Below are 21,602 nucleotides of genomic sequence, written 5' to 3' on the forward strand. Positions count from 1 at the left end.
AGGGGGATTCGGACAAGGAGGCAGGCAGTTTTGGCCTGCTTCGACTCAGCATCACCACAATTGAACACTAGACTAGTTAGATTTCTCGAAGCGGCCCGGGCAAAAATGCCAAACTGACACTAAAGCTTTTGGGCATGGGAGTCTTTGGTCTAATAATTTTCGCAGGGGGGGCACCAATTGATGCAGGTGACTGGGTTACTTGCATAGGTTGCTCCCGCATGTCTAAATTTGTATTTTAATTTGTAAAGCAACAGAAGCGTTTTACGTTTCCAGTATGATGACATTTTATTACGGTGGCCGAATATTTTATATATGGTTTTATTTTTGCATGTATTGCAATGGTTTCAAGTGACTCTGCAAAATAAATAAACTATCAAACTATCAGATGGGGAGCTGTTCATTCTCTTTTCTTGGCCCAAAACTCTTGAATACTCTCTCAGAGTCTCTGAGAAGCTACACCACTCCAACCTCCTTCCATAAGGAGCTGAAAACCTGGTCATTTTAAGTTATGTGCCTGGACTGCCCTCCTGTTACCTAGTGCTGAGAAACCCTCAGCAGTAGCTAAGCGCTTTATAAAACCTCAATAATAATAACATAGCACTCTACACAGACCTGCCACACCACTGGTGGTAAGATGAAACAGGACACAAGATGTGTCCTCTTTAGAAAATACCAAGCACCAAAAATTCAAAACTATAAACCAAGCATTGTTTGTAGACCTTCTCATGGATATTTCCTGGACCTTACCAGACAGGGATATACATTTTTAAAAAAGACTTCAAAACTGCGTCTTAAAATTAAATCTGCCTGATTAGCTAACTACATATACCCTCTTTGTAATATATCTGGCATTTAACAGTCACTCTTATTTGCTTCTAAATTGCTCTGCGGATCCTGCTCCTAGATTTGCTTCATAACAATTCTATAAAACAATATATATGGGCTTGCAAACTCTTCTTGACAGCTTTCAATCTTTCTGCAACGACAGAGGCCTTATTATCAATACCACCAAAACAAAATACCTAATTTTGAATCCTCCGAAAAAATTAGGCCGGCCCCCAGTCCTGAATGCAGTTTCTCTTGAAAGGGTCAAAGAGTTTGATTATTTAGGCATCCGCATCACAGACACTATGCGCTGGACATCTCACGTACAAAAGATGCTCTTAACCCATAAGAGGGTTACTGGTGCCCTTCTTAGAGAACATCGTTCCTCCTCAACTAGGCCAATAGCCCCAGCATTGGACATATACAAAGCAAAGAGCGTGAGCTCGGCACTCTACGGTGCTGAGTTATGGGGCTCAAATAATATTGAGGAACTTGCCAAATCCGATTCCAGTTTCTATAAGGAACTGATGGCACTTCCACAGAGTACACCTATAGTGCCTCTACTATCGGATCTAGGGTGCTATGCGCTGAAAGACCTGGCAAGAGTACGCCCTCTACTTCTCTGGGCACGGCTCTGGCGGACCCCCGAGCTAGCTAAGTATGTGGAGGGTTTATCCGAAATACTCTCTATGCCTTCTTGGAATAAAGTCAAATGGCTGAAAGATGTAAAGACCCTTCTCTACGACCTTGGTCTTAAAGATGCTTGGATAAATAGAACTTCGCCCCCAAAAGCTGAGCTGAAGAAACTCTACTGGAGTTGGGTTATAGGAAAAAGGAATTCTAGCTCCCAATTCGGCAGATGTACCACTGAGTTCCTTCTCCTCAAAGATGTAGTTCGCTTCGAGCCTTATCTTGACATTATTCAGAAGCCATATGACCGTGCCCTTTATTTCAAATTTAGGGTTGGTACCCTTCCGGTGCGCGAGCTGACTGCTCGCTGGAAATTTCCCTCTCAAACTTCGCCTTTTTGTCCTTTCTGTGAAACCAAAATCGAATCTATTGCACACGTGCTTTTTGCATGCCCAGAGTATAAAATCCCAAGATCATATTGGCTTAAACCACTATGCAGAAGCTTGGGCACACGTGACCACCTCATAGCGCTGCGTATTCTTAAATCAGACACGCGTTCTATGTACGCTTGCGCTCTATCGAAATTCTTAAGGTGGGCCTGGCTCCTAAGAACTAAAGCCCTTGTAGTCCTTGACTAAGTAGCCCGACTGTTTCTTCTGCTTGCCTGCATATCTATTTTATATTGTCCTATTTATAATGTCTACATGTTTCTTTTAATTTTTTGGAGATCTTGGGAATATGATGATTTTATATTTACATGATTCGTTTGTTGGTTTCACATGTTTGTACATTTTATATCTGCATGTGCTTTTTAAGATACTTTTATCGAAATAAAGCTTATTTTCAAGTCAAGTTCAATATATATATATATTTTCACCACTCATACTCCTATATACATTGTGCCATGTGAAGTGCTCTTTGCTTTGACGTACTAACGCCTGTAATACTACATTTTTTATGGAAATACACTTGTACAACTATTAATATAGCACAGCATGAAAAATGCATCAATCTTCTGAGTTTATAGATGCCTACAGTTAGTATGTTTTTACATTTTTACGTAAAGTGGTCTCATACAGAGCCCCTCAGCTGCTCACCGTTTTATGGCAGTAGGTGTCAGGGGTTCTCTAATCTCCAGATGTCCTGCTTCCATCCAGGCTTCTCCATTGTGGCCCCTGGATCTGGGACGGAGCCCCACTCCTTCAAAACTAGTGGAAACCTTAGCAGTCAAATCAGACTCCAGCCTGCAACTGTCAGCTCAAACATCTGCTTCATGGCAGGCGGTATTTTCCAATGTAAACACTTAATTATGATGGCCCACCCTTCTCTTTTGAAAGCTACCAGTTAATCACTCAATCATCTGATTATTGCTACTCCTTAATTTTGATCTTGGCCATACTTTTTTATTACGTCTCCAGTTTGTGCAGCAGCAAGCAGCTCTGTTAACTATTGCGGCTCTCTGTTTTAGCAGCACTAAACTGCTCCCAAACATCTTATAATTCAGGTACCAGCTCGGTTGCTGGGTTTCTGGCTCATAGGTTCGTAAGGTGCATTTCCCTTGAGCTCTGCCTCTTAAATCTGCTTGGTTATTCCATGCTAACAGGGATATAGACTGGGTGGGGGGCCGGGGCTTTCCCCTCCTCACCCCTCTGTGTAATGCTCTGTTGACTGACCCCCGACATACACGGACCCCGCCTGCGGTTTAGTAATAGACACAAAAAAACAGCTGTATCCAGCTGTGATACAATTAACACCAAGAGACCTTTGTGGCTACAATGCTCTACAAAAATCTATTAACATAAGACAGCAAGGCATTGCTGCGAGGGTGGCTCAGCGACCTAGCTGCCCACCGCTTCCAGCAAATTCGCTGCAGGCAAGCCCAACTACGCCTCCAAACCCCAAATCGTTGAGCTGAGCACCGTTAACTTTCGAGGGTTGCAAATGTCATTTACAAAACTGAGGGCAGAAATGTGCTGTGGCTCGCTGTATAAAATCAAGCACAGTCGGCGTGAGCACACTAGTTCACAGCTTCAACTAAGTATAGACTCAAGACTATTTACAAAACAAGCGGTGCTACGTGCCCTCCGTTCGTGCTATGTGTATGCTGAAGTTGGCAGCTTGCAAGTCGAAAGATTATTACCTTACAAACATTTTTCGAAGATGCATGCTGTGTCTTCATTCTTTCCTATTATGCACCTGATAGTCTTATACCCATTCAGTAATTATGATATTTCGATTATCATAAAAGCTGCAAGTAGAAAGCGCACTTTTCCTTACACTGATTGATTATTAATTAAGTTTACTTAGGACTTAACAATGAAATAATTCTTCATCGAATATCACAGACATTGTATTGACCTACCGTTCCCAAAACTACCAACAGGAGCTGCTTCCACAGAAGCTGTAAAGGATGAGGAATGGGAATGAACAAGACATATTTATGTGTTCAATAAGCACTGCTGGGAAAACGTCGAGCCCCAAGAGTGTGTTTGTTTCCGGTTTATGGTGATTACAGTTCATCAGTTGAATCCAGCAGTTTCTTCAAAGGTACAGGTAGATGTCTATCAATCTGTAAAATTCTGTACTGCTTTCAAGAAAGACATTTAAAAATGGAGTGTTATACAAATCTACAAAATCCACATATAAATCAGAGAACCATCATCTCAGTTTAAAATCCATTAGCCTTCTTTACCATCCGGGGGAAAGCACATTTCCAGATAATAAAACGTTGCAGCACTGTATAGAAAAACAAAACTTAATCCATTTATTATTGGAAAAGTGCATAATCAGAGTGCAAAATGTGCAAAAAGTGCTGCCTGATGAGCTTGTGTCAGCTAAATTCCCCTTCTCAATGGTAATTTGCTTTCAGTAATTTTGGGTAATGGTTTAAATATGTATAGAAAGGGCTCAGTTGTGTGAAAGGATCAGTTGGGTGACTTCCTGTTAAGCTGCAGGGAAAAAATAAGCTGTTAGAAGCCCTTTTCCAGAATATACTAGCTGGTCATTTTCAACTGGGCCTTCCTTAGACTCTGCTGGTGTGAGTCTTGACCTCCAAGTGCTGTTACTGGGGTCCAGGGTCCCTTGGCTGTGTCAAAGTGTACTCCTACTAACAACCAATTGTGGCCGGTGCATGTATGCATGGTGAGACTTCTCTCCCCCCCGACCCGCCCCCACCCCACCGCACCGCTCCATACATTTACCTGTACAGGCCGTTAAACCCTGGGACATAGAATTTGTTTGGCTCCAAAGATCTCCAGAGGACTCAGGACTAGGACAAACCTGTCACGTTTATCAAATGAAGGTGCATTGCCACTGGGCAAAATAATCAGATTGCACCTACTTTGAAATTTTTTGCAGCAGCAATTCTGTTTTCAGCAGGACATTGCAGAGAAGGTATCTGGCCTCACAGTGCCTTTTTCGGTTGCACCCTGCAGCCTTGCCGGACTGGAGAAATCCAAGTGACTAAGTCTAAACGTAGAAATGTTCACCGGGCAAAGATGCCAAATGTATCCAGCCTGCAGGCAAGAGACCTTCCTTGGCACGAATTTCGTATTTCTCAAAATATCAATAGCTTCACCAGTACTTCATCCGACAGCTATGTGGCCTCAAAGAGCTCCTCTCGGCTACAGCCTGTTGCTTTGCCCCCCTGAGCATTTTTTACTTCTATTTCAGATCACGGGCCTGATTTCGAGTTCGGTGGTGGAGGAACAGGCCGCCACAGCACAGCCCCACTCCCACACCACCAAACTTATCCGCACACTGCCTGCCAGATTACGAGTTAATTCATGATCTGGAGGGTAGTGCTTTGGCGGTCCTATGGTGGTGCCTGTTAGAAAGGCACCGCAGTGGGAGCACAATGCACGTTCCTGTACGGCATGGACTTTGAAGTCCATGCAGTGCAGAAACTGGTGGTGCATACAGAAAGGAGGGCACACCATGTGCCCCCTTGCATGCATCCCCTGGCCCAGAGGCAACAGGGGGCCTTTTCCTTACCGCCACAGTTGTCATGGCAGGCACACCTCCAAGAAAACTGTGTCTGTGAGGAAACTCATAATATGGTTGGTGGTGCTAAAACGGCAGCGCCAGCATATTGCTGGGCCAGACCACTGCACCACTGATGAGGGATCATGGATCCCCGGTCGTTGCGCCAGTCCTGTGGCAGTTGGACGGCTGCACTCAGAATGTGGCGGTTGGATCGCCAGTGTGTCAGTTCCCACCACGCCACCACAAGTTTGGCGGTCCATCATAATCAGGCCCTAATTCAAAAGGTAAAACTTCTGAGCTTGGTTTCAATATCCAACCTGTACTTCACCGCCTTCGGCCTTAAATAGCACCTAGGTACCAGTGAAGTGAAACCAGATGACCACAATTGGCGCATCACACATTTTGGCACAGTTGTACTCATAATTTCTAAAATCATATTTCTGTTTCACCTTACAGTATTTTTGGCATTTTGGTGTAATTTTGTTCAATAAATTACTCTCTATTTTCATAAGTTGGAATAATATAAACCTTCAATCTTCCACTTGCCGTGAGGGGAACGGCTGCCTACCTTCAATCGCCTGCTAAACTCCAAGCCGTGAGGGGAACGGCATTCAACATTCAAACTGCCGCCAATTCCGCCAGTCCGGACCACAAATCCCAGGGGGCACAGCGCTACCAGCGCGACGGATGTCATCAGAGGGCGTAGGAAGCCCTCATAAGCTGGGAGCGCCTCCCGCAGCGCGGGACGTGAAACCTTCAATCTTCCACTTGCCGTGAGGGGAACGGCTGCCTACCTTCAATCGCCTGCTAAACTCCAAGCCGTGAGGGGAACGGCATTCAAACTGCCGCCAATTCCGCCAGTCCGGACCACAAATCCCAGGGGGCACAGCGCTACCAGCGCGACGGACGTCATCAGAGGGCGTGGAAGCCCTCATAAGCTGGGAGCGCCTCCCGCAGCGCGGGACTTGCGTGGGCTCGCCCGGGCAAAGCCCGGGCCAAGGGCGGGCCCGTCCTTGCCCGTCTGTGACTGGTAGAGGCTGGGCTGGGCCATTCCTCTTTCGCCTGATTGAAAGGATCCCCCACTAAGGACACAAGGTACTGTTGGGAACTTGTATTTGTTCAGATCTCATTATTTTTGGGGCTCATACTAGGTAATTTACCATCGAATCAGCTATGTCTACACCTACTCTCCCCAAACGTGTCCAAGGGGCTCGTGCCTGTGCTATTAAACATCATAGACCCAAACCCAAAGTACCTGAAGTTAAACTTCCTACAGCAATAGATCTAATGCTCCAGAAAACTATTGGTGTGGTTACCTCAGAAATTAAAATGACTGAACGTCGCCTTTCCTTAACTCCCGAATTACTACCCATGGGGTCACCAGTCTACTGTGCTGATGCGGACTCAAATAAATCACAAAGTAGCCAGAACTGTTTTTTACCGGCTGCCACTATCCAAGATCCAATATTGACACCCATAGAAATTGGGGGTTCTAATCCTACAGCCCCTAAAATCAGGAAAAAAGGAAAGCCAGTAGGGGCGGAATTAAGAGTAAAAAGACCAAGGGGAGGCTGGCGAGGGAAACCGTGTATTCAAACACTCGAGCATCAATCTCTACTTCACCTCTATCGCTTTTGTCGGATATACCATATCCATCTTGGTTGCATGCAGTATTGGCCGATCTCGTTGGCCACTGTAGGGTGATTATAAAAGAGGAGGTTGCCCCAATACTCAACTTAATCCAAAGCTTTGTTAAGGTGCATACTCATCGTGATCAAAACTCCATGGTTAGTACTCCTAATCCCCAAAATGATAGGCAGTCTTTAGCCCGGAATTTACCATCAAATTTAGAACCCACTCAACCCAAACATGGGTCTACCCAGGGAACTAAAGTTCGTATTCCCACAGAGGAATTTTCCGCACAAAATGGTCCTGTACCAAAAACAACGAAACAGACTGCCCAAAACACCACAAGGCTTCCTTTGCATAATTCTCAGTTACAAGATCCATGTCCAAGTAATCCCATCTTGCCATCAGGGATCAATAGCCAAAGTAAAGTTCCAGCCACTCCTATTACGACCCATAACGACTTTATTGATAATAACGAGTTAGCACCTACAAACCTGCCAACGAATAATCTCCCCCCAGCGGCATCTCCGTATGTGACCATTCTGACTGGCATTCCCGAACTTACCAAGGGCACAAAGGAAAACCAGCTAGACCTTCGTAATAAAGTACTCTTTTGGTTAGCAAGACACAAGCAGTTTCCCTATGAGATGGCCAATGAGATCCTGATGGTGAGGAGGGTTGCATGGATAGGACCTACGCAAAAATGCCTAAGGGGGGATTGTGTGATCATCAACTTTAGGCACTCGCAGATTAATCACAAACTATTTGCCCAATCTACATCATCCTCAGGCTATCAAACTTCAATTAATGCCTCTCCCCTTGAATTTTTTTATCCTCAACCACCTTGGGCGCCTGTCCCTCGTCGAATTGGTCCTATTACTTTAGGCTTTAGGTTACCCCAAAACGCTTCACTAAGGCCTAACTTGAACTCACCACCCTTTGGAATCCCTGTTTATAACCGATTTGCTCCGCTACAGGATGTCGACTGACTGGATGGTCCGACCGACTTAACAGTCAGTAGTAGGGCCTCGTTGTGTTTTTCGACCCCTGATGGTAATAACCCGATTAATTTTACCCCAGGCTCTATTTGTGCCCCGGAGGTCAGGGATATTTTAACAAAAACAAATTTCTCACAGTTGGGTACCACAACTAGTCCAATCTCCCCCTGCAATGTGTTATCTCCCAGCCTAATCTCACTACCAACGACCCTTATTCTTCCAATGATATAACCACTGATTTCTCCTTGCCCTTGTCTTCTCCTTTGTCCTCCACTCCGTATGTAGGAAGAGAGAAGATTTATCCAGATAACCATCTAAAAATATTATCTTGGAATGTCGCGGGCTTAACAAATAAACTTCTTTGCCCAGACTGGAATTATGTTATTAACCAGCACAACATTTGTTTAATACAGGAGACATGGGCAAAAGAAGAATTTTCAAAAAAGGGCTTTCACACGGTCAACAATTTAGCCCTTATAGGTGCCAGGGGAAGACCATTTGGGGGTTTGTCCATCTTTATAGGGTCACACTTGGGCTGTGTAATTTCTCAAATTACCACTCCAAATATTGACCTGCAATGTATATCACTAGCATTCCCTTCCAAGTTTAGTTTGATTCTTATTAATGTTTATTCCCGTCCCACCAAGTCGGGGAATGAATCACCTACTCTAGAAATCCTGGAAAACTTTATCCAATCAGTAGGGGATAAGGGCATTTTAATCGTCTCTGGCGATTTTAATTGCCAGTTTGAGCCCTTACCTGGGTTCATTGATTCCATCACCAGAGAGGAGGACGATCAGTGGTCTATACCGGCCCTCCAAATCCCACCAATTAAGGCCTGGACACCTCTGGCAGTGCAAATAAATTCTTTAACCCTTGCTAACTCACTAAGAGCATGCAACGGGCGCACTCCATCGGACTCAGAGGGGAGCCACACTTTCAATCGACCAGGCCAGACCTCACGTATCGACTACATCATGGTGGAGGTTAAGACTTGGTCTAGGATTGTGGACTTTGTGGTTTACCCTCGCCATGATAGTGACCACAACGCCCTGATCCTTGACCTAACTTTACCTCTGGGGAATTGTCCACCACAAAATAGCGGGAACAATTTAAGACCTCCACTCCTCTCAAATGATAGAAGACGGCTCAAATGGCCAGTGATTCTTAAATCCCCGGACAAAATAAACTCTGTCTATCTGGCCATATATAAAGCCCTCACAGAACTTTGCTATTTTTTAGATCAGGGAAACGACATTAGGGAAAGTTATATACTTAACATCCATACAGGTCTTGTTACAGCACTGGGTGACCTTCTTAACCCAGTAGTTTTTAAATCCCAAAAAACTTCGAAAGTTTTTTCCTGGTTTAATATAAACTGCAGGAGAGCCAAACACGCTCTTCTGGCCTCACTAAAATCTGGCAATAGACCAATGGTGGCTATGAGAAGAATCGAATATAAGTCGGTGGTAAAAGAGGCAAAACAGAGGTGGGAAAATAATAAATGGGAAGATATTAAAAAAGCCCTAACCAAAAGAGACATGAGGGAATTCTGGGCAATTGTCCGATCAGATACAAAGGAAGGGTTAGTGGCAGATGATCCGAACATCGCTCCGGAACAATGGACCGATCACTACCAGAGTCTATATGCTCCTTTAGCTCCGGACAATGACCCTTCACATGTTTCTATTTTGAATGTAGAACCTGTTAATATAATAACCCTTATGGAAGTAGAAAAGGCTATAAATAGGCTTCCAACAGGAAAGGCACCGGGTTTGGACAAAATTCCTGGGGATCTATATAGGCACCAACCTGAGGTATGGATTCCCTATCTTTGTTCCCTGTATAATGCTGTACTCCACGGTGCGCCTATCCCTGACACCTGGGCGGGCGCTGAAATAATCCCAGTTTTTAAGAAAGGCTCCCCACTCCTGCCAAATAATTATCGCCCGATAAACTTGATTGACGTTAGTCAAAAGCTTTTTGCACGCATTGTTTTAGATCGAGTGCAATCCTGGATGGATGAACAATCAATATTGACTCCATATCAGCCTGGCTTTAGGGAGAAGACTTCCACGGTGGACCAACTTCTCCGTTTAAACCTTCTTTATTGGAAAACCGTGAGGGTAGAGGGTGGCAGCCTCTACCTAATCTTCGTTGACCTTAAAGCGGCTTTTGACTTGGTCCCTCGTCAGACACTTTGGGCGGTTTTGGCAGAGATGGGGATGCCTACTTGTCTACTTGGGATTGTTAAGCGACTCCATAAAGACAATTATGCCCAAGTAAGGTGTGGCAAGAGGGGCAACTTGACATCTAAGTTCCCTGTTAACCGTGGAGTCAGACAGGGGTGTGTGCTGGCCCCAACCTTATTTTCCCTTTATGTCAATGCACTAGTGGCCCCCCTGAGGGGAGTCAAGGACATTGACGCCCCTAAACTTAATAATGAGCATGTAGTGGCATTAATGTTTGCTGATGACACTCTTTTAGTGTCAAAATCCCCTATGGGGATACAGCGTGCTCTTGACAGTTTTTCTGAATTCTGTTCCCTAAGAGGGCTTGAGATTAACTCCACGAAAACAAAATTCAAGGTATGTAACCCGCCCAAAACCACTCGCCCTAATCCTTCCCTTAACGGTGTTATACTGGATAGGGTAACTGTGTTTGAATATCTTGGAGTTATACTCACAGATAGAATGGAATGGGGTCCTCAATTAGCAAAAGCAAAACTTCGACTTACCCAGACCTGCAGTGGGATCCTTAAATTGCACAGAGCATCCACCTCCAAACCCATAGCACCCATTATTGAGATCTATAAAGCCCAAGCACGGGGTGCAACCTTTTATGGGGCTGAGCTCTGGGGGCATTGTCCAGCTGGAGACATCAGCAGGTCTGAGAATTTGTTTTTAAGGTCCTTATTGGCCCTACCATCCAGTACACCACTCAACCCACTTAGAATGGATTTGGGCGTCAGATCTATACAGGAAGAAGTTGCGCTGAGGCCTTTAATGTATTGGCGGAGGTTGTGGGCAACGCCGGAATTGGTAAATTATCGAAATGATTTAAAGGCATTAATGGCTCTTCCTGGTTTAGCCAAAATACCTTGGCTAGTACATATCAAAAAGGAGTTTACGAGACTGGGAATTCCTGCCCTCTGGTATCAGCCAGAGACAATTGCTCCAAATCTCTCTAGAGCTGAACTGGCTAACATATTTTGGTTAAACAGTAAGGGCAAACTCCTAACTAATAATAGGCTAGGCCCATTGACCCTAGAATTTTTTAATATAAAGGAGGAGTTCAAAATAGAGCCCTTCCTAGATGAGATTGAGCCGTGTGCCTCTAGAAAGCTCGATATTCAAATTAGATATGGCACACTTCCCCTGAGAGCCTTTACGGGAAATTGGTCGACTAACAATCCTTCTGATTGCCCGACCTGTGGAGCTACAAAAGAAACTGAGTTACATGTCCTCTTCTTTTGCCCGACATACAAATCGATTAGGAAACGTTGGCTTGTCCAACTTTGTAGGAACTTGGACACTACACACTGTTATGAGGCCTATAGAATTTTGAAGACTGACACCTCAACATCTATAGTTTTTTCGGTATCACGTTATTGGCATGCTGTGTGGCGGAGGAGATGCTCCCTTATCTCATCCAATGCCTAGGGCTATTTAAACAGATATACCCATTAACACTCGCCACTAGTACTTTTTTAATCATTTTTAATTTCTTATTCTTTTATACTTCTTCAAAATATCTGTCTTGGTAATCAATGTAATTCACAATGAAATGTTACTTAATATGAATTGTAACTGCTCATTTCTATCTTTTTATGATGTATGTTTTTATGATCTATCATCTTTTATGGTCCATGACCAAAATAAAGATTACTTTGATTGACTGATTGATTGATTGATTGTTATTCTGTTGTGTTTAACATTGTTGGAACTTCTAAATGTTTTACACATTTTCTTAAGTTAAGCTTGTATGCTCTAAGTCTTAGTTACTATTGGTCGAACTCAGGTTTACATTACTGAAAACTTTTCTGGACCTACCTATAATAGTCACATTATTACTTGTGGTGGACAAACTACCTCCCCAAATTTTAATCCAAATTCTCACAGTTTCATTCTCCCAAGGATAAGTAAGAAAGACGAAGAGGTTCAGTGAAGCCCCTCGAGGGACCACCAAATGACAGGGGTGTATGAGGAGAGGCAACTTAAAGAATTGGCACGATCGGAGTATGGTATGTTTGTGGGCAATATGACACTCTGAAAATGACACGGGCGAAGTACTATGACCATTAATATTTGCTAGTAGGATGACCTTTGATAGGTAAACTATATGGATGAAGGCTGTCCCGACACATACTATATAATGTGATTTAGCAGATTGAATGGCTTGCATTTGTAAAATGGGCAGAAGGCTTTGCACCACAAAAAAATACTTGGATGTTATAATAATATATTGAGTTGGCTGTTGAGTTACAAAAGAGATTGGATTTAATTTACCTTCATTTCATACTCTAGATATAGGCATGTTTGGGCATATATGCTAGCGTATTCTGTAGACTCCCACCATGATTGTCAGGGTTACCTTTACTTTGTCATTTTCCAATAACTACATATATGTGCATGCAATGGTGCTTCTGTACTTTGGATGCAAAAGTGATAACACAGAAGCACTTATACATATGTCTTGAGTGCAGGATGTAGAAAGATTCAGGCAAAGATTGGGACTCAGTATGAAGATAAGATAAAAAATACTACACTAACGTTTATTACATGGAATGTAAGAGGGATTAACAGTTATCAAAAAGCACTACAGATGATGGCACATACATACAGGTAGAAGGCAGATATAGTGCTATTATGAGAAATGCACATAGTCACTAAAACCTCTCCTCATTTTGCATAAATCTAGCTATCAGACAAGTACGTTTCTGCATACTCCACTTACTCCAGAGGAGTCATGATCTTGGTCACACGAGGCATAAACTTCAGGCCAACACAGATGGAGACAAATGCCATGGGACACTGCGTTATGGTTCACCCATGGATTGGGGTAGTGCACATGGTGATTATAAAAACATGATCCCAAATATGATGACCCACAATGTTTTAACTATATAAGACAAAAGTTGACTGCTTGGGCTCCACACACCATTATTTGGGGAGATGACTTTAGTCTCACACTAAAATCCAGCAATAGATAATACAAATAGTGGGCAGATGTGAGGGTTCCCCTCCGATGCAACGCGCACCGCCCGACCATTCCAACATGACGGCCGCTATGTGGCAAACAGGAAGTCGAGTCAGCGGTCTTGCGGACATTACTAATGACATACCAATCGGAGAACAGCCAATCGGGACCTTGGGGAATAAGAAGGCAGAGTTCGGAGCACCAAGCGAGAAGGAAGAAGGAGCGGAGGCGAACAAAGGAGAGGAGGCCAACGAGGATGGAGCGAAGGAGAACGAGGAAGAAGGAGTAGCGGAGGAGACGGTGTTCGAGGACGTGCTGCACTCAGGCGAGGAGGAGCAGTGCATTGACAACCGCTCTGGGAGCAAAGCGATCGAGTCCAGCACCTCAACAGTGGGAGGAGAGGCTGTGACTCCCACTCCCATGGCCCAGGAGGGTCGTGGGTTCAGGCAAGTGCCTCGGCTGGGTTCTTTACCCTAGGGGGCTGGTGGGTGGGGGTCAAGGATCACACCCCATTAAACCACTGAGCATTCCCTAACACTTAGGCACCGCACGATAGGGACATAAGGGTGACGGGACCACTTACCCCTCATTTCTTTGTGACCCAAAAACAGAGGTCTGATTTTGTTTTCTTCTTCATTTTTCCTTCCCCGTGACATCCACTGTCAACATCCATCTCCCGCTATACCCCAAGGAACCCCAGCAAGGCTGAGATGACACCAACACAGAGGAAAACCCTATCAGTGGACATGAACTGTGTCTTTCCATACTCCCTGACTCATTGCTTTCCTCTCTCATCCCCGTTCCCCAACCAAGAGGGAACTACCACAGGAATCAACGACGTTTTTTTTGTTTACTGTTACATCCTCATACCAGTCCCCTTAAAAGAACCTCTCCAGCGTGTTCTTTTGTACAAGTAAAATAGAGCAGCCATCCCCAACCAGCGGCAACCTCAAAGCAGGTTACACATAACCAATAGTTGGATGTGCTAAATGACATTATGGAGTAGTTTGATATGATTGATCTGTTTCAAACAACAAATTTTAATGCACAAGGTTACGCCTATTTTTCCACAGTATGGGGGACTGCATCTGGGATAGATTTTTGACTGGGTATTAAAGATGGGAAGAGAGGAGGAAGAGCAGGTGAAAACATACTTTAGATCACCTGGGCCATACACTGCAAGACCTTTCCCCAGTGCTATAGACATTTGATATGTCTGGTGTGTGGGACATGGATAGGCTATGGGGAATGCAGCTAATTACCCTGCTGGATTAGACATTTGGAGAGGACGTACAGAATGCCACAAAAGGCTACTTCCTGACTTATCAACAGCCATTTGAAATAAATGCCACACTCTGGAAGGCTTTTAATGTGGTCATCATGGGTGAATGCAAAGCCAATTGGATTACATTTTCCGAGCACTATGAGGAACACTGAATAAACTTAAGTCTGAAATTAGGTTCCTTGAACAGATGCAGGTTAGGACACGTGGCTCCTTTAATTCTGTAAAAATAAACTCTAAAAGGGTGGTGTAGGAAAGTGCCTCTTTTTGCATGATGTGATTTTCAACTGTAAGTGCACTGGTCTGTGCTAAACGGGTTTCAGTGCAAGATATCTTCCCCAAAACACTGTACCACGATTGGCACAACTTCAGCTATCCTTGTAAGTCCCTAGTAAGTGGTACACCTGGTACATGTGGCATGGGTACTGAAGAGGTCCCTCTGGGGGTGCAGCACTGGTTGTGCCACCCCAGGGCCCCTTGACCAAAGTTATGCACTCTGGAATAGCAGGCTGCATGTCTTGGTGCAGGAAAATCCAAAGAGTTGACATTGCACACAACACTGTGTATCATGCCTCCCATGCACTACATAAGATATTGGTAAATATCCCCTACTGCAGGCCTTTAGCCCAAAAGCAGGGTGCACTATATCCTATGTGCGGGCATGTCAGCATGAACAGATATGACCCTACAATGTCCAGTCCCTTCTGTGATATTATAAGTGAACAGGGAAGCCATTAAGAGTACATGGGCTAGATACTTGTCATTATGGGTTTCCATGATGGTTTCACTGTACCCCAAGATGTTTAGTACCAAACATCTTCTCTTAATAAATCCTCACTGATGCCAGTGTTGCATTTATTAATAAATTCACACAGGAAACCCTTTTAGAGTGTCCCCTAAAACTTAACCAAACACTAGTGGGGTCTCTGGCTAGTTTTCACCAGCCTGCCACTTACAGACATGTTTCTGAACTCATGGGGTGAGAGTCAGTACACTCAGAGGACAGAAACAATACCTGCTCTGTCCGGAGGTGTTTCACACAGGATGGTCTTCTGGGCGGGAAGCTTAAAAGGCAATGCCACATTTGAAATCCAATGCAGGAACCCGCAGAAAGTGGTTGAGGCCAAGCCCCCTTTCCTGATTCAGTTGTGGCTGGAGTAAAGATGGGAAAATTAGTTAGATGAGTGTCACCCATTAGCCTGTGTCACCTCTTTCTTGAATATCCACCGTCTTGAGATGGGGAGAAAATCTCCAATCAGGGCTAGGGTCGTGCCCCTTCCCACAGGAAGTGGTCACTAACTGGTGCAGACACCCTAAAGGTAGATAATTCATATTTGTAATAACAATTCATATCTGAAAAGCACAAACATGTCACCCCCTTAAGCGTTTCAAGGCGTTAGAAATTAAGTGAGCTATTGCCATGAGTCACATGATGCTGAACTGAGCTTCCTCTGGTGATCAAACTGTGAGCCCCGTGCTCTGGAGTAGGCCGCCCTGGCCGCTGCGCCACACCTCTCATTAGATAGCATTGGCTATTACCTGTCTCCCCGAGTAAGGCACGTACATTCAGTATTTAGGTGACTCCCTGAGACCTGAACCTCAGATTCATCAGACTAAAGTACACCAGGACAAAGAATACTCTCTGCATGAGAGCTGAAGCCATGCTGCAGAAGAAAAAGGCACCAAACCATGCCAGCTGCTCCAAGGGCCCAACAGTTGCTGCCTGCTCTGTCGTCCTGAACCTGCAAGAACTTCAAGAACCCCAGAGCATCTACAGCCTTCAAGAAATCACTGAGAAGCTCCCTTGGAGAAAAGATATCACTCCCCTGCACATCGCAGGCACTGATCCTGTGAGGTCTGGTTTGTCGACTTGCTGCTCCCCAATCAACTTGACACAGCACCAAAGCAAGAAGAGGTAAAGTAGCTCAGAAGGGTCAGATCTGCCTCTCAAACAAGTTTGGAGGCAGAAGGACCTATCGGAGCCGTGGCATACCACTACCCTGGGTACCGCCACCCCAACGGTAAAAACCAAGAAGAAGAGTCCACCCCAGACTCCTAAAGCACCAGAAGCAAGCACCCATTGTTGGACTTCGATACACATGAGACCTACTTCCTAAGGGGCCCAGCTGTACTGAGATCGCCTGTCCACTTTGCCTGCTCCTGACCGCGAAGAGCCTAAAGACGCATGACGCATGGCTGACCTGTTCACTCAGCACTAAGCCTCAGCACTGACTAACTAGCTCTGCACAAATGGTCCCCAGGCCCTTGTTACCCACCAGAATTATTTGTAAGTCTACCTTTGCAGTGCATTTTCAAGTGGCCTCCTTTGTCTTTCTGCACCAGTTTCCAAGACCCTCAGCACTATAATCTTACCCGATCCGGTATGCTCCCAAACTTCTCATGCTTGAACTTTGGACCTGGCCCCAACATCAACTTGAAATGAGAAGGTGAACTTCGTGAAAGTATTGCCTGATTTTATATGCATTTTTCTCCATTTCTCCTATTGTGCGTAATTGTGCAAAAAAAGTGATATATTCTCCGAAAGTAGAAAATTTTTAACTCTGAAAGCAGCTAGAATTGTTTTCTTGGTCTTAAAATACATAAAAGTCAACTTAATTTTTATAAATTGGTCTCAGATTTATTCTTGACTGTGTGTTTCATGTATTGGCTCTGTGACTACAATAAATGCTTAGCACCATCCTCTGATAAGCCAAACTGCTCGCCCACACTACCACATTAGAATTATCTGCTTTTACCTCTGTGTACCAATAGGAGATTCTCTTTACTCTCTGCACAATGTACTTCTTTTTGGTACACCATATAGAGAGCCAGCTTCCTACAAGTGGAATTGAGAAATATTGCAGAAAGAGAACTCAAATTTGTCAAGAAGTTTGTGGCTGCCAGGAAATTTGGTGAAAGATACAGGCCAGAATGATTATCTTAGCTTGATTGGAGGTAGATATTCTCCAAATTGAGACAGTGGATTGAGGTGCTCAGTATGGCACAAACAAGATATGAAATACATCTAGGGAATTAATGGTAGAATTTGTACACAGCCAAACCTAATTTCAATGTACCAGATGTGAATAAGATGGAAAAGGTGACTTTGGTGTGGTTGAAGAGAGAACAGCAGGAACCGTTATGATCCAGATCACAATAGAAGAAATTAAGGGAGTAATAACATCATGGAGCAGTTTGATATGATTGATCTGTTTCAAACAACAAAAAAATGGATGTAGTGATGGACAATCAGCTGAATTTTGCAAAGCGTATGTTTTAGAGGAGCTCTTCTACTTCTTAGAAGTCTATAATGAAACTTTACAGTGGGTACAATTGCCCCCTGCCTTAGGAAAGCAATTGATCTATCACTCCTTAAACCTGGAAAGCTGCCTGCAAATGTAATTTTATAGACCACTTTCTCTGATAAATGTAGACAATATATTTCTTGGAAATTTGTTATTCAATAAGAGTATCCTGCTCCCTCTGTGAATGATCTATTCATCCATCCAGTCTTGATTCATATCAGGCAGGTCGAGGATTAATACCTGTTTACTCTTTTTGCGGTATCTCACCAGGTTGACTCCGTTATAGAAGCAGTGGTGGCCTTTCTGGAACCAGCTAAAATTGTATTTGCATTGAATTACCTAAAAGTGATGGCATGTATGCGTAAAGCCATGGTTAATTAGATTTAACTACTTTACTCTAAGCCAACGGCTAGAATTAGGGTGAACAATTAACTATCAGCCCCAATTGCTATAAGCATATGTATGCTACAGGGGTATCCTCTGTCGCTGATACTTTTTGCTACAGCTGTTGAATACTTAGCTAGAATACCATTAATACAAGGGTATAAGGCACTCACAAAAAATATTCTCGATGTACGCTGATAATATTGTTCTGTTGGCAAGAGAACAAGGGGACACGCTGAACCCTCTCTTAGGAGAAATGACTACCTTCACAGATGGTCTGGTGTATTCATAAATTGGACAACATCTGCATCAATGCCTTTGTTTAGTAAAACAAACCATAATGAGCTAGAATAGGGCATCAAATGGCAAACTGAACCAATGAACTACCTGAATATCCAATATCAAAGGACTATAGAAACAATTCTCAGAAAAAAGTTTTGGAGATACATGACTTCACCAGGTACATTGTTTCAGAAATGAATTAAACTTCTACTGTCAGTGGCTGGAAGAATTTCTATGATGAATATGGTCACATAACCCAAGCTTTTACATTTATTCATGAACATACCAAAGATAACATAACATTAAACAGCCCCATGATTTATCAATCAGGCTATGCAAAAAAACGGTATATAATCTACTTTGTGGTTAATGGTATAATATATACTATAAAATATATATAGCTGGAGAGTCATACGCCTAGTCTGAATAAATTAGACACAAAAGAATAGCGAAAAATATATGTGAAAAGGCTAATGTACTATAAAAAGGTAATACAGAAAACATATTGCATCAAATCATAGAAATGCATGTAATTCTTGATCTGTGTTCAGCCCCTCAGGTGACTTTGCACATAGTTGTATAGCAATCGGTCTTTCCAGCCTTCTTAGTCGCATTTCCCTAATGCCACTTCGGCCCCATTTTTATTCAGTATACAGTCAAAGCGCTTTCACAAAAGATGGGTCACAGACATGTGTACAAATCCATATTTCATTGGTAATCTGCAAAAATGTCATGAATACCTGTGATTTATGGGAAATATTCAATGGGTTTGTGTGAAACATGGCTTTCTCATCATAGTATATAGGGGTGGGCGGAATTTGCGTAGTCGCGCTCCGCAAAGCTCCGCGAAACGGTAAAAAATCTTTGCGAACACGCAAGAAATTCCGCGAACACGCAGAAATGCTTGTTCGCAATGCTTTTTTTCTGCTCGCGATCGCTGTTTGCATGCTCGGGGGGATATATCTTGCGAACACGCATTTTGAGAACACGAACAAGCAAAAAATTCCGCGAAGCAGCGGAACGCAGAATTTTGGGCAATTCCGCGTCCTCAGCAGAACGCGAAATTACCCAAATTATGCGAGCGGAACGGAATTTACCGCCCAGGCCTAATAATTCTAGGTTTAAGTAATTAATTATTTTTTTTGCCTGATTAATACCGTTGCAACATTATGAACACTTTTTAGAACCAAACAATCATTTATGCAAAATAGCCAGCTATACTTATTACCGAGATTCCATCTGCTTTGTATGTAACATTAAAATCACATCAAACATTCACGAAAAACGTGCGTGGTAGTAAAAAAAAGGAAACCTTAAAGCATTGTTTTACTATAAAGTATTTTGTTATATCATGTGATGTTACAAGACGTTATTTTATATACGTAATACCTTGCTCATTCTCCCATTGTTATCATAACACACTGAAGTATTACATTGAGACATAAAGAATAACCATATTGGGATGTTGAGTCTTGCTTTTCAAGAGGCTGCAGCATGTGGAATTTCAAAAAAAATCTATTTTACACACTATTCTACAATACAGTTGACTCAGCTCAGCTAAGGAAACAAAATATATATATATATTTTTTTATTTCAAATCCTTTTTATTGAAAAGGAAAGTAAAAGAAAAACAAATACATACAATAAAGAACCAAGGGGTCCCAATAAACAAAAGAGACATAATCATACATAAGCAACCATCAACTCCTAAGTGGCTCCTACATATCACAATACAAGTACAGTACAATGATACATATGAATCATAATGGTTGAATCTTTTAGAACAGATCCACAAGTCAGATGAAAATTAGATCAAATAGAATAAGACCAAATAAAATAAAATCTAAAATCCAAGAAAACAAAACAATTCTAAATCATGAAACAGACGAAGCATACCATAGGATCCAAATATATCATATAAAACGGGCACCATTACTGTCAGCACGATATTACATACCAGTAGCCATAATTAAGACCTGTATTGATATCTGTGGCGCTCCTCATTGAATCCTCGTGAGGACGTCCAAGCTCGGATGTGCGTTGGAAATCATGGAGTGTCATGGCGGGTCAAATGAGAATGAAGACCCATCAAGAGATTTCCAAAGCTTCCTGTGAGAGGCACGCCATGGTGAGGAATCCAGAGCGGGTTATCAGCTCCTCTGAAGAAGGAAAGCCACTCCTGCCAGACCCTGAAGGAGACTTCAGAAGCGTTCTTCCATTTACATAACACTACCTTACAGGCCAGAGTAAGTAAGATATCTAACAATTGTCGGTCATTGGCACAATGGAGATCCTGATCCAATACACCCAATAGTACATAGACAAACTCTCTCTTAGGTTTGATACCGAAAATATGTTCTACACAATCAAAGATTTTCCCCCAGTATGAACCCAACACGGAACAGCTAAAGAGCATATGAGCCAAGTCTCCTACAACTGAGTTGCAGTTCCAACATAGCGGATTGTCTCTCAGTTGGAGTTTGAAGAGCTTCTCAGGTGTCCAATAAGTCCTATTAATGATCATGTATTTAGTTTGAGCTAGTATTGGTGAAATCTTATTTTATAGAGCAGTGGTGTGTATCATATCCCAGTCAAATGACAAGCCAGTGGAGTTGGATTCAGACTCCCATTTGACCTCATTTCTTCTATGGGCCTTCCCTGGGTTAGGGAGAAGTAGTTTATAGATTTTGGAGACAAAATGACCGGCCGCCATGAGCCGTGGGACATGGGTCTTAAGCCATGGGTCGCACGGATTAAGGGAGCGGGTGGACAAAATAACTTTGAGTTTCAAAAAATCGTAAAAATCTATTGGTGCCAAGTTATGTTGGACTTGTAGCGAAGAAAAAGGTATAGGGTGTACCCCATCAAACAAGTCACTGACCAGATTAACCCCTTTCCGTGACCACTTTTCCCACTGAACAGGTTTCCCGTCGACCTTGAATGTGGGATTACGCCATAGAGATATCATAGTAGATCTTTGTAAGGGTAGACCTGTTTTATGAGCCTGATCAAGTCGCAAAAGAGCCCGCCTTGTGTTTAGTAAAATATATTTGGAATGAGGGAGATGTAAAAGATCCATAGTGA

The sequence above is a fragment of the Triturus cristatus genome, chromosome 1_1, assembly GCF_964204655.1.
Source record: "Triturus cristatus chromosome 1_1, aTriCri1.1, whole genome shotgun sequence".
Classification (NCBI taxonomy): Eukaryota; Metazoa; Chordata; class Amphibia; order Caudata; family Salamandridae; genus Triturus; species Triturus cristatus.